Genomic DNA, 19,685 nt, shown 5'->3' on the forward strand with positions numbered 1-19,685 from the left:
AATAATTTTGTAACACAGTTAACTTTTATGTTATTTCATATATACTGAATTCGGCAGAAAGCTTTGTCAAAAATGTATCAAAAAATGGAATGATTCTCACACACACTTTTTTAATCCTCACACACCAATTGAGTATTATTAGAAGAGTAAAAGGTTAAAATAGGTGTGTGAGGATCAAAAAAGTGTGTGTAAGAATCATCCCCCATCAAAAAATAATAATAATAATAATAAAAAAATACTCATATAATTTGATGAAAGATAAAATAATGTTTAATCACACTTTAATTAAAGTTAATGCACATGTTAACCTTTGATTAGTGGGATTAATTACACCTAACACTCCTGAAATTGCGACACGTGTCACATGTTTCCTCATTACCACCCCATTTTACAAATAAAATTAAAAAAAAAAATTGGTAGATAACCCACCGTACCCTTCTCTCTTTAACTTTCATCCACCGCAAGCTTTGAATCGCCAACAATGGCCTCCAGTCACCGTAATATAGGTCGCCGATACAACAGATTTATTCACTACACTTTTACGCATATAATGGTATAATTTTATTAAATTCATCACCGTAATTAGGGTTACGAATCTCGCTGCTTTAATCGCTGAAAAAAGTCAGCCTGATGGCGATGGCGGTTTCGGTTGTCGTAGTGGCGGCGATTGAAGCAGCGGCGTCCGATTCGGCGGCGGACGCAGCGGTGGTGGCTGATTCGGCGGCCTGTTTGATGGCTGATTCGGCGGCCTTTTTGGTGGCTGATTCTACTACAAGGATTTATGAAACACAATAGGTTATGTAATTTCCTAAATCGAAGGTAATACAAAGTCATGATTACTCCTTTGAAGTAAAACATTCATATCTCAATGTATCTTTTTGTTACTAAGTTTTTGATTCTGGGTAATTTGGTTATCAGGTTTGACTACCTCAATTCATCTATAGTCCTATAGACCAAGTCTGACTTTTCGGATACTTTGAATATTTCTATTTCTATAGATTTTATATGGAGTCATGAAGGGTATTATAAAGGGCATTGTGGTTATACAGCTCAATGAGTAGATGGTTATGCAAAGAATATGGATAAATACTTGACTTTTAAAGTGAACATTCAGTTTTTGAGTATATGTCTGGATAAAAATAAATATAAAGATACATTGTATTTGTATAGATGTTGGTATGTTTAAATGGTCATTATATGGGTTTGTTTTTATGTTAAAGTTTTTAGTAGTTTAATGTTAGTTTGTGGGATGTGCACTAAAAATCGTTTCCTTTCACTTTTTCTTTACAAAGGTTATATTTTTTGATTTATTAACAAATACAGTTTACATCTGAATCTGAATTTATTATTATTAGAATTAGAATTAGAATTTATATAAAGTAGTAATGTAATGTGGATGTTCAACTAATCCGTGTTTTACAGGAGACGGTTTTAATGATCAAATCATGAAGCATGTCTTTGAAGGTGATTATTAGAGTTGGGTAAAAAATTATTGTTTGCCTTTCATTTTAGCATCAGGTTGCATAACCGGTAGCTTCTTTTTTAATTGTATAACCGGTATCTTCGTGTTGTTTCATATAGTTTATTAAGAATGTATATTAATGTATAACATATCCCAAATTCACTGTAACTTGATTATGTTATGCTGTACAGGTACAGGTACAGGTACAGTATATATCAAGGCCAAAATTTTCTTGCTAATGATCTTACCTGAAATCTAAAGGTATGTATATCACTTTCTGAAATAATAGTTTTCAAACATGCACCCAATGTCAATATGAAAGGGGGCGTTCTTTGTTTGCGCCTTTGAACAATCATGCAGAAACACAGTTAATTTTGTGATATTAGGTTGATTTCTTATCTCGAATGGGTAGGTTTTCATAGCTTTAATAAAAGTGGTGAAGATTTGAATTTGAAATGGGTAGGCTATGTTTAGTGCTACATCAGTTGACTTAATTTGAATTTTACACCAGTTGACTTAATTCGAAGCTTACATTTGTTCAAAATGGGTTTAACGAAATCTTACATCAGTTGACTTTATTTCACTTTTCCAACCTAATAAGGAGCTATCTTGATCAACTTCACCATTAGTTTTTTTTTTTTTTTTTTTTTTTTTTTTTTTTTTTTTTTTTTTTTTTTTACGTTTCTTATTACAATCATCATAGTAGGTAGCCTGCCATGTGTATCTTTCGAGTATCACTGCAAAATCAAAACATATCTATGTTATGTTATCGAACTTGGTTCTTTATGTTTATTTTAATTGAGTATTCGTTATGTGTTATTTTGTTTGTTAGATGTGTTAACCATATGCCTTTGAAAGATTATGATACGTTTAATCTAAGAGTGTTTGCAATTAACAATTTTCATTTAGTTCCATTTCTTAATTTGTCTTGACACTACTCGATAAGCTTCAAATTTCTCTTAAGGTCTGAGATTCAAATGTGTAAGGTTGTGTTTGTAGTTTAGGTAGAATTTCCTATTTTGTCTCCATGATACATTTACTTTACTCCTTTTTTCACCCATTGACCCATTATACAAAAAATATGACTCAACTTGAACAATTCAGCCTTTAATATGTATAATTACTATATTCATGTATGCTGCATGTTATGTAATTTAATTGTATCCATTCAACCTCAGATTGAGCAATTCGTTTCTGTGTAGTTGTTGGAGCTTACAACAATTTGTCTCTAATTCAAAGTTCTACAACAGAGGATCATTTTGGGCATGATTTATGGTTATTGGTTATTCATCCTTGAAAACAAATTAAGACACTGAGAAGAATCATGCAAGTTCTACTCAACGGTAATCGTTAGTGGAAAAAAGTGTGGTGTTTTTATGTTATTGATGATCCTTTTTCATAGGCTTAGTTTCGTGCTAATAAGCCTCCTGTTGCGTACTGCTTTGAGACCCTTAAAGCTTGTACATCCTTAACGAGCCTTTACAAATTCGTCGAGCTTGGGCTACTTATGCAAATCCAGGTAGTACATTCTTTACTTACTTTTTGTTAACTATTAGTTTGCTTATGATATCCTACGTCTGCAAGTATGATATGATCACTGCATTCTCTGTCGAGTTATACTATTAGTGGGATATTAAGACATTAGTTGCATCTTCCTTTCTCCATACAACAGTAGTTGCGTGGAGATTTTTTTCGATGGTCAGTGTCTTTTGGTTGGATTAAACTCATATTCATAAGACTTTCATGTTGGTGGAGTTAGTGACGTCAGTGGTTGGACGTTCAGTATCCTTCAGTTAGTCTCCTTCATTTGCGTAGCCCGAAGGTATAATTAGAAAGTCAAGTTTTTTAATTTTTTAAAGATGCCAAAACGGGCGGGTTTATATTTAAACTTATAATTATAAAGTCAACTTTTTAGGTTTTAAAAGGTGGAAAACGGACGGGTTTATTAAACAGTCAACATTAATGTTGACTGATTATCAGATAAGGTTCATCGACAATACTGATCCAGGAATAACCATCAAATTGCTCAACTCGGTGCAGTACTAACATCTACACTTGTAATTGTGGATTTAAATGTCTAAACTGTTCTACACTCTACTTTTAAACTTCGTTCTTAGTTTTTTTTTTTTTTTTTTTTTTTTCCTTCATGTTTTTGAACTTTGACTCAGAGTGGTGGCACTCCATATACCAGGAACGGTTTGTTGGAAGTACAGAATGCGTTTCGTGAAGCTGGACTCAACTTTTCAAAACAGATATTAATTTCAGGTTCTTCTTTCAGCTTTTATTATATTTTCGTGGACCCGTTCGGGGTGGATGCTTGACTAAGTTTATTGAACTAATGAAATGTATGTTCAATGTAACAGGGGGTAAAATAAACGATACAAACACATAATTATTATTTTTTTTTTTTTGTTTTGTTTATTTAGTTGTTTTCTGAAAGAAAAAAAAAAGATACTCGACAAATAATGGTGTTTAGAGTTTGGAAAGCACGTACAGGTTCAGATGACCAAAATGAAAGCTATAAATATTTACTAATAGTGATCTATTGTTTTTTTTTTCTTTTCATAAACATGTCTTGACTATTTGACTTTGACAAACTTGAGTTTTTAAACCTGGTTCATCACGATGTTTTTCTTTACAGTTTTCATCAAATATAGATATATCTTTACCTAACACGTTAATATGGCTAAAACATGACAAAATAAGGTTTATTATTACTATCAGCTTTAACCAAACTACGAGTATTCTAAAAGAATCTACTTGTTGTACAACGAGTGTATAATCAAACTACAATAGTAGTACAATGATTGTTTAAAGTTTTAGTTAAAAGAAAATTAATTATAAGTAGACTAGTATGATTCATTTTAGTTGATGTCCTCTTTTTTAGAACCAAAACACCTTACAAGTATATAAAATATATTGAAGATCTAATTTTTTCTTCAAGATGGAACAAATGCTAACATGTTTAATCTTACATTTTGCTTGTAATGCATAAACAAACTCAATTATTATCTATCAAAACAGCACTTGAAACAAAATAGATCAACTCAAGTTTCCAAATATTTGATTCCTATATTACAGTGTTGTAAAAAAAACCGATTACTCGCCGATTAATCCCCGATTAATAATTTCTAAGAGCAATCCGTTCCGTTTTTCAAATATCCGTTTAATTAAACTATCAACGTCAATTGACGAGTCAAAATCGTCAAAATAAAAAATGGTTAACATTTTAACATGAATTTAAACTAGAAATTTATTGTTTTTGAGCAAAATAAATAATTTTAGACAATTATGTTAGAGTTTATTTTTATATTTATAATTTTTTTCTATATTTACACACATAATTTTTTAAAATTTAATATTTAAATGTATAAAGTACAATCCGATTAATCCCCGAATTACCGATTAATTCTTCTAAAGTTTCGACCGATTAATTTCCGAATAACGAATTTTGCAACCTTGCTATATTACATACAAAAACCACAAATAGCAAATGTTTTACATCAATCCTTCCTACATAATCAAAAAACCGCAAGCTTTAATATCTATGTACTAATCAAACTTCCTCTATCAGAAATTTATATATATAAATACAAATATGATACTATAAGATAAAACAAAAATTGACCTAAAACTTAAGGAAAACTTGTCCACTTTTACATTACCCCTACTACATTAAACCTCAGCAACATTAACAAGAGCCAAGAATTCTTTCATAACAACTCAGGTTACTTTTCTTTATAACAACATATCAATTTGTAAAAAAGAAGGGATTTTTAAGAAAATGTAAAAAAAAGGGCCATTTTCTTTTCAAGATTTGATGGTATGCTTGAAAAGTCAACGCCTTCTTAATTTTCTTTTAAGAAAAATGGACTTTTGGTTTCAAACTTGACACCTATATATCCGAATGGTTCCATATACAAACCTCCAAATTGGGCTCCCCGGACGAATTAAGATACCCAAACGGGACCAAAAGAAAATCAGACGGAGGAATACCTTCAACTCTACCAGGTGTGTATACGACTTTAATCTTAACGAACTATTTCCCCTTCCTGAAACAAGACAGTAAGGAAAACTACGGTGATTACTGGTGGTGGGCTGATAGTCCTCTTCGAGTCGGACCAAACTCCTAAGAAACAAGAGATAATATAAGTCAACATAATCTTAACTACCAAATCCCCTATCTTTGGAACATATACTAGCATATTATTGTATCTTTATCTTGTAATATATTTCCCTTATATAGTGTAGATTGTGAGCTGTACATAGGCTAGCACACGCATGTAAAGCTGTATATATACGGCCCTTCTGTTTGTATTACAACACGAACAATATTCATTCTTATATGGTATCAGCAGCTTTCTCTTTCTTAACCTTAAACGTTTTCTTTTATCCCTGCTATTTTTCGATTCCTTCTCAACACACAATGTCTGATACACAAAAGATTCACCCAGCAATCACTGTTAACAATATAAAGAATTTCATACCTATCACTCTCACTATGGAGCAAAGCCAATATGAATTCTGGTCTGGCCTGTTTCAAATCCATTGCAGTGCATATGAAGTCCTGGACCACATTATTCCTCCCACCTCTGATGATTCTTCTTCGGTTAAACAACAAACCACACCACCTGCTACACAATCTGCTTCTTGGGGACGCCTTGATGCTATCGTTCTCCAATGGATCTATGGGACTATTTCTCATGATCTTCTTCGCACTGTATTCAAACCTGATTCAACTGCAAGTCAGGCCTGGAATCGTTTGAAAAACATGTTTCATGATAACAAAAATTCAAGGGCAGTACACTTACAACATCAATTCGTTAACACTCGAATTGACAACTTCCCTGATGCTTCATCTTATTGTCAAGAATTAAAAATTCTTGCTGATCAAATCGGCAATGTTGCTCCTGCAGTTGAAGAAGATCGATTGGTTCTCCAACTCGTCACTGGTTTAAACGAGTCATACTCTAACCTTAAATCCATTATTTCCCATCGAGAAAAACTTCCATCGTTTTATGAGGCTCGGTCAATGTTAATTCTTGAAGAATCCCAAAAAAACAGCTTGCTACACAGGCCGCCTCATCTGCTGCTACTGCTTTGGTTTCATCAGTCACGCCCTCTAATTCGACTTCACCGACGGCTCAATCAAACCGGTCTTTTAACAATCGGGGAAGAGGTTCGTATAGAGGCAATAATCGGGGTGGTAATCGGAACAATTACAGCAACAGAGGTCGTGGAAGAAGCAATTCAGGGGGTTCCGGTCCCAATTTTTATTCGGGTCACTCAAATGGATCCCAGGCTCCTCCCAATTCTTGGACTTATGGGCCTTGGGTTTGGGCCAACGCTAACTGGAACGCACCACCCCCACCCTGTCCATTTCCCAGCACCCCTTGGGCTCGACCTAACTCCAGCAACAATCAATCAGGCCTGTTGGGCCCTCGGCCCAATTCCACCTATGCTAGTTCGAATTATGCTTCTTCCCACCGATATCGAAGCCGCTATGCACACTATGAGCTTGAATCCACCTGATGAGAATTGGTATTTGGATACAGGAGCCACCTCTCATATGACAAACAATCAAGGTAATTTTTTGTTTTATTTTCCAACAACTTGCTCAAAACGCATTATTGTCGGTAATGGACATGGTTTGCCAATTCAGGGTTATGGCCATTCACTTTTACCCTCCTCTACCTCCCAAAATCTATACTTAAACAACATCCTTTACTCTCCACACTTAATTAAAAATTTAATTTCTGTCCGTCGTATTTCTATTGATAATAATATATCTCTTGAATTTGATTCGTTTGGTTTTACTGTGAAGGAATTTCCGAAGGGGACCTCAATACTGCGGTGTAACAGCACCGGTGATCTTTATCCGTTTCACCCATCTTTGCTGCATTCAATTACCAACCATTCGGCGTTATCTGTTTCTACTTCAGATTTATGGCATAATCGTCTTGGCCATCCAGGCGCGAATGTTTTTAAATCTCTTAGCAATAAACGTTACATTCCATGTAACTCTAGTAATAAAAGTACTATTTGTCAATCATGTGTTTTTGGGAAACATGTTCGTTTACCGTTTTATGATTCCACCAATATTACTTATGCACCATTTGATATCCTTCACAGTGATTTATGGACCTCACCAATTGTTAGTAGTAATGGCCATCGTTATTATATGCTACTACTTGATGATAAAACCAACTTTCTTTGGACGTTTCCTCTTTCCCACAAAATCACAAGTATTTAACGTTTTCTTTAATTTTCACAAATTTATACACACCCAATTTGGCATTAACATCAAATCTTTCCAATGTGACAATGGAACCGAATATAATAACACAAACTTTCATAACTTTTCTGCCAAAAACGGTATGGTGTTTCGTTTTTCTAGCCCATATACATCATCTCAAAATGGTAAATCCGAAAGAAAAATTCGTGCGATAAACAATATTATCCGCACTCTCTTATCTCACTCAAAGGTTCCACCACAATTTTGGCATCATGCTCTTGAACATGCAACTTATCTCCTTAATATTCTACCAAGCAAACTAATTAACAACCTATCTCCTACTCAACTTCTATACCATCGCACACCAACATACGATCACTTACGAGTTTTTGAATGCCTTTGCTATCCTCTCATTCCATCACCTAACATACACAAACTTCAACCTCGCTCTACACCTTGTGTCTTTTTAGGCTTTCTCGCTAACCATCGTGGTTACAAATGTTACGACATTTCTAATAAAAAGATAATTATTTCTCGTCACGTATTATTCAATGAAACATCATTTCCATTCTATACATCTCCTTCCAACACTTCTGCATCTTACGAAAATTTTACCGACCCTATACATCCCTTTGTTTACTTAAATGAGCTTTCATTGCATGAGCCCAACTCGTCACCTCAATCTTCCACTCATGTGTCTCATCAACCCATGAACATTGGGCCTCTCTCACCTGAGCCCAACTCGTCACCCACTAATTCTCAGCCTAACTCTCCTATATCTCCTACGCCTGTTAACACCGAACCCATTACACGATCACGGTCACCAAACATATCCCATGTCAACCAACCGGTTCGAACAATGACCACACGTGGCATGGCTGGCATTTTTAAACCACGTGTACCCTTTAATTTATCCACTTCGACTTCTATATCTCCAATACCATCTAATCCCAAACAAGCCTTGGCCGACCCTGAATGGCACCGTGCTATGACCGATGAATACCAGGCACTTGTTGATAATAAAACATGGATACTTATACCACGCCAACCACATATGCATGTAATACGATCAATGTGGATATTTAGGCATAAAACGAGGTCTGATGGTACTTTTGAACGCTATAAAGCGAGACTAGTAGGTGACGGTCGTGCTCAACAAGTCGGGATTGATTGTCATGAAACATTTAGTCCGGTTGTCAAACCGGCCACCATTCGTACGGTACTAAGCATTGCGGTTTCTAAATCTTGGCCCATCCACCAATTGGACGTGAAAAACGCTTTTCTTCATGGTAACCTTAATGAAACTGTTTATATGTATCAACCAATGGGCTTTCGTGATACTCAACATCCTGATCATGTATGTCTTTTAAAGAAGTCTCTATATGGCTTAAAGCAAGCCCCTCGAGCTTGGTACCAACGTTTTGCTGATTTTGTTTCTACGATTGGATTTGTTCATAGCAAATGCGATCATTTCCTTTTCGTCTATCACAAAGACAACGAAATTGCATATTTACTTCTTTACGTGGACGACATTATTTTAACAACTACTACTTCCCAGTTACGGAACTCCCTCATGGAACTATTGGCCAAAGAATTTGCTATGAAAGATTTAGGTCCACTCGGCTAATTTCTTGGCATCTCTGTAACCCGTAGCTCTAATGGATTGTTTCTTGACCAACAAGCATACGCACGTGACATCATTCAACGTGCGAATCTCGTACATTGCAATCCCGTTAGTACTCCTGTTGATACTAATGGCAAACAAAGTCAGGATGTTGGCAAACCATATTCTAATCCTACAGAATACCGTAGTCTTGCCGGTGCCCTTCAATATCTTACATTTACGCGCCCCGACATTACTTATGTTGTTCAACAAGTGTGCCTTCATATGCATGCGCCACATGATGCACACATGCTTGCCTTGAAACGTATCATACGATACATTAAAGGCACTTTATCTCTCGGGTTGCATATTTCAAAGCATGCTTCTACGGGTCTTTATTCTTACACTGACGCAGATTGGGCAGGTTGCCCCGATACCCGACGTTCTACTTCTGGATACTGTGTCTATCTTGGTGACAACTTAATTTCGTGGTCTTCTAAACGACAGGCAACTGTTTCTAGGTCTAGTGCTGAAGCTGAATACAGGGGTGTTGCAAATGTCGTTGCTGAAACTTGTTGGTTGCGTAATTTGTTGCTCGAACTACACAATCCATTTTCGAAAGCAACTCTCGTTTTCTGTGATAATGTAAGTGCCATTTATTTATCGGGTAATCCTGTTCAGCATCAACGAACCAAACACATCGAATTGGACATTCATTTTGTTCGGGAAAAGGTGGCACGAGGACAAGTGTGTGTTACATGTTCCAACACGTTTTCAAATTGCCGATATTTTTACCAAGGGTCTTCCACGCGTCTTGTTTGAAGAATTCAGATACAGTCTTTGCGTTCGAGACTCGAATGCTTCGACTGAGGGGGAGTATAAGTCAACATAATCTTAACTACCAAATCCCCTATCTTTGGAACATATACTAGCATATTATTGTATCTTTATCTTGTAATATATTTCCCTTATATAGTGTAGATTGTGAGCTGTACATAGGCTAGCACACGCATGTAAAGCTGTATATATACGGGCCTTCTGTTTGTATTACAACACGAACAATATTCATTCTTATAGAGAAAGACATGGACGTTTTGTGGGACAAATTCTCTGATATTCCAATATGAAAAACAAAGTTACATAATAAAGCTACGAGTAACCAATTCAGTTCTATTCCTACTAACATGGAAACTAACATGCTAACTAAATGGAGATCATGGGTCACACATGTATGCATACAAGCATTCCCACGTACACCATGAATTATTATTGACTACATCTACTACAACTGAAAAATAACTGGAAACAGAAAAGCCCATTGTCCTCCGTATGGGCCTATCCATTGGACTGAAAGATATCAGTTATGATAATGAGCTGGAACAGTCTTGATGCGAATGGGCCTTGTATTAGCTTGTAGATCATGAAGTACAGAAGGCCCAACTTGTGTATCAATACCCTCCCGTTGAGACTCAACCTTGTCCCCAAGGTTGGATAAGGGTGCCGTAGAAAAATCTGGAAACAATTGCTCAAATTCTCGAACATCTTCCCAAGTTGCTTCATTGGGATCACACCCTTGTCACGAAACAAGAACCGAATCAATAATAGCAGTAGGTTGAAGCACCTTTAATTCTTCTAAACCATTGTGGGTAATGGGGTTCGATGTGCCTGTGGGTCACCAATACATGAGCGAATTAAGGAGATATGAAATACAGGATGCATGCGACTGCATGGTGGAAGAGCTAAACGATATGCAACTTCGCCAATGCGTTCGGTGACATGATAGGGGCCAAAAAATATTTTTGCCAATTTGTGGGATTGGCGAGAGGCTACTGTGATCTGTCGATACACCCGAAGACGGAAATAGACCCAATCGCCTACTAAAAGTTCCTTGTCCTGGCGGTGCTTATTGGCTTGAGTAATCATACGTTGACGAGTAACTTTCAGTGTGTCTTTGAGTTGGTCCAAGACTTGTTGATGAACTTGTAAAGTGGAGTCGATGGAAGCCATAGAAGATGAGCAGGCTAAATATGAAGGTACAGTGGGTGGTAGCTGACCATATAACGCCTGGAAGGGGGACATACCAATTGCACTATGATAAGAAGTGTTATACCAAAATTCAGCAAGGTACAAATAGCGTTGCCACGACTTCGGCTTGTCAACAGCGGAGATAAGATTCGAGACATCGGTTAACAACTTCGCTCTGGCCATCCGTTTGGGGATGGTATGCACTCGAGTGGCAAAGAGATGTACCCAACTGTTTGAATAATTCCCTGACAAAAGCGGCTAAGGAATAAAGGGTCCCGATCCGAGATAATGGACTTAGGGAGTCGAGGAGGTGATAGCTGGTTCGCATATAAGAGCATAATATTCAATCACCGAGTTTTTGTGAAAAAAGATGGTGTATACCACTAAGAGACTAACAGTCAAGGAGGTGATAGTTGGTTCACCTCTAAGGGTAATGGTGTGTCCGTTGTAAATAAACTGCAATTGAGGTATCGAAAAATCGGCAGTTAATGGACCAAGGGACCCAAGCCACACCATTCCTAAAACAACATCCACTTCAATGGGTAACACATATGGAGAGATGGTGAACGAGGTGTTAGCGAGGTGAAGTGTGAGGTGTTTCACCTGCCCGGTGCATTGCAAAAATGACCCATTACCAACCATAACTGGAAAAGTAGGTTGAGTGGTCGTGGTTAGGTGCAGGAACGAAGTGATAAGGGGCTGAATAATATTATGGGTTGAGCCCGAATCAATGAGTACCGTGACTGGGTGTCCATCAATGTATCCAGTAGCGTGTAACGATCGCGGGGAAACTGTTCCATGCAATGCCGCAGGGGATAAAGCAAGGAAATGTGTTTCGTTAGAGGATTCCATATTGATAGGTGGATTGGTTATGTCTACCGGTTCTTCAAGTGGTGCATCAAAATCCAGTAGTGGTTGAATGGTTTCAGTGGTTTCAAGGAGCAGAAATTGTGGCGGATTGCAACGGTGTCCAGGGTGATATTTCTCGGGACATCGAAAACATAACCCTTGGCTTCGACGGTTTTGGACCTCGGCAGGGGTGAGACGTTTTAATGGTAGTGTAGTTTGTGAGGTGTTGGTTGTAGGGGGCACTGGTAGGAGAGGAGTGGTGGTGGAGGATGGCAAGGTGGTGGTAGTTTTAGGGGTGTATGAGGGTGATCGAGTGTAAGACTGCCGACCAGACGTGAGCTTGTTTTCGATCAATTTAGCAAGCCCATAGGTTTGGTGAAGTGATGTAGGATTGTGCGTAGCCAGTTCCCTTTGAATATCGGGTCGTAACCCGGATATAAAACAGTTAAGTAAGCCAGTTACGGAAAGACCCATGACACAATTGCTAATACGCTCAAATTCTTCTTGATATTGTGCAACAGTGCCTGTTTGTTTTAGTTTAAACAAGGTAGCTTGATGGTTTTCGAAGGATGACAGACCGAAACGTAATTCTAAGTGGCGGGTAAATAATGGCCAATCTCCTAAAAGGTGATTATTGTGTTGGTATTTGTACCAACTCAAGGCTTCCCCTTTAAAATGAAAAGATGCTAGAGCTACGCGGAAATGTGGTAGAAGTTAAAATATTGGTCGGCTTAAAAAATTCAATCCAATGGGGTGGATCCATTGAAAGATGGTAGGTGAATTTTGGGAGATTTCAGCGCAGAATTTAGTTGTGATTGCGTGATCAGGGGTTGTGAATGGGAGTGACTGGATGAAGATGATGATGGTATATGTGGTGGTGGTGGTTGGATGGTGATTTGTTTGGAGATAGAGTCAAGGTGGTTGCTAGTGGTGGTGGTATGAGAAGTCAGGTGTTCTGTGAGGGTGTCAAGTTTGGTGTTGCTGGTTTGCTGCCCATCAACGAGTGTGTTTATTTTCTCAATCAGGGCGGCAATGGATTCTTCTAGTGATGGGGTTGATTGACGGGGCGGCATGATGTTGATGAAAGCACCAATGATAGTCCTCTTTGAGTTGGACCAAACTCCTAAGAAACAATACAGAAAGACGGGGACGTTTTGTGGGACAAATTTTTTGATATTCCAATATGAAAAACAAAGTTACATAATAAAGCTACGAGTAACAAATTCAGTTTCTACTGCTACTAACATGGAAACTAACATGCTAACTAAATGGAGATCATGGGTCACACATGTATGCATACAAGCATTCCCACGTACACCATGAATTATTATTGACTACATCTACTACAACTGAAAAATAAACTGGAAACAGACAGGCCCATTGTCCTCTGTATGGGCCTATCCATTGGACTGAAAGATATCAGTTACGATAACGGGTTGGAACAGTCTTGATGTGAATGGGCCTTGTATTAGCTTGTAGACCATGAATTACAGAAGGCCCAACTTGTGTATCATGGGCCCAATACAAGTTACCATAACCGTATGACCAATATTTTTAGTCCCTTTAGAACACACCCAATGGTTGGTCTTTTTTCAAGTCTTTTTTGTTTTATATAAAGACACCATAAGTATAAGAGAGTCTTTCTATGTCATTTTTATGAAAAAAATTGATCTAGTCCTTTTGAGAAAGCAAAAAGACGCACTGCAAAATTGACTGGGGCCATTTCTTTTGAAATCTTATTTAATTTGTCCATATATCCAACTTTATATATTATATATTTAAATAAATAATATGGCATGCAAATAGCTTTTTTTATCAAATGGTAAAAATAATACTCATATCCTGACTACAATTGTCTATGTATAGATATAGTCTCTCAATTCTCATTCAGAGTTCTCATAGTCTCTTTTTATTTCTTTACACAATTCAGATAATTTTAGTCTCTTTCTATTTTAGTCTCTATTTTGGTCTCTTTTTAGTTATTCACAATTTATATTACCTTAAATGGATCATAACGAAAATTATGATAACGTCTCAGATTCAAGTGAAGATTCTGAAAAGAGTATTGAAACAATTGTAGAGGAGGTTAAGAAGGGCGGTAGTGCATTTTCTCTTCAATTATATGGGTATTTTATTGGAACTTCTATGGATTATAGGGTTGTTAATGACCATCTAAGGAGAATGTGGCGGAGGTATGACCTTAAAGAAATCGTCAAAACAGCTGCAGGATTTTATTTATGCAAATTTAATAATGAAAAGGGTATGAAGGAGGTTCTTGAGAGTGGTCCATGGTTAGTTAATAATGTTCCTTTTTTCGTGAATCAGTGGGAACCTGGGGTTTGGCTTGAAAAAATTGAACCTGAAAAAGTTTCAATTTGGATTTGCATTCACAATATACCCATTGAACTATGGAGTGGCAGAAGTATAGGTAAACTTGTTAGTGGTATTGGTAGGCCTATGTTGATGGACAAAGTTACTTCAGAGAGATGTTTAAGTAAAAGTGGAAGACTAGGTTTTGCTAGAGTTTTGACTGAAGTCAATGCAGCTGATGACCTTCCTAGCTTTGTCGAATTTTCCTATCCTGTGATTGGTTCTTTTCCAGCCAAAATGGGTAAACTTGAGGTGACTTATCAATGGAAATCGCCTTTATGCACTCATTGCAAAGTGTTTGGCCACTCTTTTAATACTTGCAAAATTAGGCCAAAACAGAAGATGAAGTATCTGCACAAGTGTTAAAAGACGCTTTGAAAATCAACAATGATGGTGAAACAGTTGATTTAAATAACCAGTATGTTGAGGACGGCTCTAAAGTTGTTGGTAAGAAAGGAAGGGTATTTCATAAGTTGAATTTTGATAATAATAAAAGTCAATGGCAGTCAACAGAAGCAAAAGGTATCAAGCAAAATGCAGTTAAGAATAATTATGGTATTAAAGACAATATTGCTGTGGAGGAAACAAATTGGAATGTGGAGTCCCAGAAAAATCGAAATCATAATGTTTTAAGGAAAAGAGATAAAGGGAAGGGCATTGATGGTGAAGGTAATAATAAGACATATTCCAAAGATAGAATTGAAACAAACAATCCTTTTTATGTATTAGTAGATGATGAGGGAAATGGTGATTGATGTTAAGTTTGATAATACTGCTCCGAAATCAGGGTATTCTACATCTTGTTAGTCTCTTACTTTATATCTAGTATAGGTCCTCGAGTTTCGCTCAAATTAGTGTTACTCATGTTGTAATTCTCGTTGTATCATTTCCTTATCAATAAAATTATCTTGCTTTTCAAAAAAAAAAAAAAAACAATTGTAGAGGAGTCGAAGAAACGTGCCGAGCTCGCAAAGAAACGCACTGAGATGGCGAATAAACGAGTGGAGCAAGAAATGCGCCTTAATGCATTTAAGTTTCTCGCAACACCAATACCGGACAACATACCACTCGAAGAACGGGAATTGCTCTTGAACGCGAGGGAGGAACTTAAAATGGAATATGCTCCACAACCCGATAACTAGTAGTTTACTTTGCATTGTTAAATAATTTATAGGGTGTAATGTTTTAATTTTATGTAATGTTTTTAATATTAATTAATGTAATATTTTAAATTTTAAATTGATGTAATGTTTTAAATTTTAATTGATATAATGTTTATATTTTTTTTTAAAGTTATTTTTAATAAATAATGATGGGTCCCAGTTTTTTTGAAAAAGTATGTAATGGTTGGTAGCATTCAGTCTTTTTCAGTCCTTTTAAAGAAGTGTTGAGGTGGTGCTGAGGTCGCAGTCAGTCTTTTTAAAAAAGGATATCATGATTGGGAGTGGTCTTATTCAGTAAGAAAAGAACAACGTCTTCGATCTTCTGCTTGAAGAACAAGGAACGTTTCATCCATGCCTAAGACTACGGGTAATGGAGAATTGTACTGAAAACGTCTTCAAGAATCCCAATGTTTAGTGGTGAAATGATCTGATAGTTCTTGAAATAAACCCATGAAGTTGCAGTTGTTGAGAAGAGGACACGTGGATTGGTGTATATACCTCCTCTATTTTCATGGAGGTTGTTTGAGATGGTATAATCTAATGGGGTTTGGTAACTGTAACTATCAATTCGTAAGGGGGGTGTATTCTCGTTCTTGTAAGTAAACGGTACATTTTCCTGTCGTGATTAACAATAATTAATCAATATCTATTATTACGAGGAATGCTATTTTTAAATGATTCTTGATAGTGTACCGCACCGAACACGAAGTAATGATATACGAAGAAAGAAACGAAGAGAATATGCGAAGCCAACCCATAGCGAAGCGATGGCATCGAGTTTCACGCACCGAACCTCAAACTAATAAGCGTCAACTACAATACTCCCCTATTAGACCGGCGGGTCAACTATACAAAGATAGAAAGAAGACAATGAAGCTTTCGCTTTGTAAGGAGCCAAAAAGGGAAATTCAACTAATCATTTCAAGTTGCATTGGGAACTAGCAACCTCAAAAGAAGAGAAAACTCCCCTACAAATAGAAACACTAAAGGAAACATTCATTCATTCAATCCATCAATCGGGTGTCATACATTAACAACTCCAACTCTCTTTCGGTGGCGTAAAGCAGTTCACACACTCGCTACCTTTGGAGAATCGCCAACGAAGAGAGACTCACCCTCAATTCACCCATATTTTAACCATCTTCGTGATCTGACATTGGTATACTTATCTCTTCGATAAGGTTCGCCAAGAATTGTACAAACAATTGGCACACCCGATGGGACTTGAAATATATACTCTGTTTAAAAAAGTACAAAATCGGCACCATGACCAACTCTAGTCACACGCCACCTGAGTTTACACTAACCAGGGAAACGTTAACCTCAAATCAATAGCAAGTAGAATTCACGACGGTAGGAACATTCACGAAATCACCACTTACGCCTACCGCATTCACCTCCACCAATTTCAAGGGTTCACAATCAGTAGAACCACCGCCACTTATAGACAAAACGTTTATCTTAAACAATTATGACCACATCAGAACGATTATGAAGGATCTAAGGACGATGAGGATCCTTCAATGTAGGAGGGCGCTGACGTATGAAAGTGAAGAATGCGACGAAGAAATAGAAATGAAAGAGCCACCGTGCCAGAATCCCACGTCAACCATCGCTACAAACCTCCATGTCCAAACCACGACACATCATACAGTAACTACTAGCATCTCACAACCTCAGGTAACCTTGGAAATCCCTACAGGTCCCCTGTATAACCATAACGTGATCTCCACTACAACAACTACCGTACCGCGCGCACCTAACACCTTTGATCCACCCCAACACCTAAATTGGAGCGTACCTCTGCACCAAAATCAATACGTATGGCCCCAAGGAATACCGTGCGTAAATCAAAACCCTACCTTCGTAGGAACTATGCCCATACAGACCCCACAGAACCTACCTCTAGAACCCGGAACCAATCCCTACTATCATCAGACCTAGAATATGGCACAAAATCCTCAGCCGACTGTATGGACAAACAACCAAATAGGAACCACCCGACCATTGGAAACTCCAAACACAGAAAACCCTTGGGGAAATCAGAAGACCCCCTTTGTACCAAGCATCCAATGCTGTCCATTCCCTGACGGGATGAAGATACCAGCTCACTTGGTATATTACGAAGAAAAAGATGACCCATATGACTTCCTGAATATCTTCGAAGGGGCAACAAGAATGTCAAAATGAATCATACCAGTAGCATGTCACGCTTTCTCCTATATGTTGAAAGGTGACGCCAGGATCTGGTTCGATTCTCTCCCCAAGGATTCAATTTCAAGCTTCGAAGATCTTAAGTGTCAATTCAGATCCAAGTTTAGCCAGCAGAAACGCCACAAGAAAAACCATGTGGCAGCTCACATCATAAGGAAAAGAGCTAACGAGGGAACAAGGGCCTTCCTCGTCAGATACACCAACGAAACCCAACAGATCCCAGACCTACCATAGTCTCAGAGGATCTCGGGGTTATTGTACAGATCGAAAGTCCATAATCTTATTGAACACCTAAGTAGAGACCTTCCCTCCACCTATGAAGATTTATTAAACATAGCCTATGTTTGGTTGGACGTTAAAGAAACAGGAGGGAACTTCATTCAAGATGAGCCAACAACACATGAGAGGTTAGAGCAAAGAGGGGAAAGGGATGGAAAAAAGGACGACATAAACAAGTTTGGTCCACACCGAAGAGATTTCGGGACGGGGATATTTGGGACACTCATAAAATCCCTAAAGGAAATACTAGCCACCGAGAAGGCAACGAATCATTTTAAAGCTCCGGGACGACTGTCGAACAAAGGGAAACCAAGGGATATGAACAGATTCTGCGATTTTCATAATGACCATGACCATGATACCGACGAATGCTTCAATCTCAAAACAGCAATCGAAGAGGCGGTTCGATCCGGGAAGTTATCCCACCTCATCAAGGGGATTCGGAACCCGGGATTCTGAAACCGAAGAAAGAAAGAATAGATGAGCCATTGGACGAAGAGAAGAAACCACAGATAGCCAAAGCCATCTTCGCAATAGATTCGTATCAACCCTACAAGAAAAGTGGAAGTAGCTATGGAATCATGGGATACGAGGAAGTTTTCTTTTCGTCATTAGACACTATTATCCCATCAGACCTCCCGGTCACTATAAGTGGAAAAATATACGACATGCGAGTCCATGGGATATATCTCGACAGAGGAAGCGCCTGCGATGTCATGTATGAACATTGCTTCGCCCAACTCAACCTAGCTATCAGAACCCGTCTATCGCCAGCCCGAGCCCCCCTGATAGGATTTTTGGGAGAAAGATGATGGCCCATTGGGGAAATCAAGATGGAACTTACCATTGGAGAACCACCATTCTCAAGAACCAAAATGCTCAAGCTCGCCGTTATACAATCTGCTTCTCCACACAATATATTTCTTGGAAGGGTAGCCATGCGGAAAATGGGAATGATAGTCTCAACAATACATCAGTTAGTAAAATTCCACACTTCTGAAGGAATATGGGCACTGGCTTCCACGTACGACAGAGAGAAGGTCCTGCTAGCCATAAGACGATCAATGGAAGAGCCCAGGGGATGTATCATGAAAACGTCCATGGGAAGAGTACCAAAAGGCAAAACGATATTCAACTTCGTGTCACGAGAAGAAAAGATCATTAAGGAACACGATGAAGAGATAGAAGTTACCCCATTAAGTCCACAAGCCCTAATGAGTGATCAGCTGTTCGACGGTTTAAGACTTGCTAGGGAAATCGAAGCACGTCACTTCCATGACCCAATTGACGAGCTGACAAGAAGGAATTTGGAAGAAATTAGCAGCCCAGACAAAAAGAGGGCGAAAAGGGAAAACCTATCCCACACAACTGAAAAAACGAAGGACATCCCGTCATTAGGGTTCAGTATATGATTAATGATAATAATCGTGATGAATGATTAATTTATAATTCATCACGATTATTATCGTTCATCATCGATTTTAT

General features: G+C 37.8%; 1 long non-coding RNA gene across 6 annotated transcripts; it reads left to right on the top strand.

Annotated features, from left to right (window-relative positions):
- The first annotated feature begins 424 nt into the window (after positions 1-424).
- On the top strand, positions 425-10,217 carry LOC139892151 (uncharacterized). 6 transcript variants are annotated; one of them, XR_011773994.1, is made up of 5 exons: positions 425-819; positions 1,423-1,464; positions 1,660-1,723; positions 2,665-2,981; positions 3,631-3,819. It is a non-coding gene; the product is annotated as an uncharacterized lncRNA (long non-coding RNA). The 6 variants fall into 6 exon arrangements; XR_011773992.1 differs by adding an exon at positions 9,982-10,217 and having other exon boundaries at positions 425-1,723; positions 3,631-3,727; XR_011773991.1 differs by adding an exon at positions 3,826-4,113 and having other exon boundaries at positions 425-1,723; positions 3,631-3,727.
- Positions 10,218-19,685: the final 9,468 nt, after the last annotated feature.

This window comes from Rutidosis leptorrhynchoides, chromosome 2 (genome assembly GCF_046630445.1).
Source record: "Rutidosis leptorrhynchoides isolate AG116_Rl617_1_P2 chromosome 2, CSIRO_AGI_Rlap_v1, whole genome shotgun sequence".
NCBI lineage: Eukaryota > Viridiplantae > Streptophyta > Magnoliopsida > Asterales > Asteraceae > Rutidosis > Rutidosis leptorrhynchoides.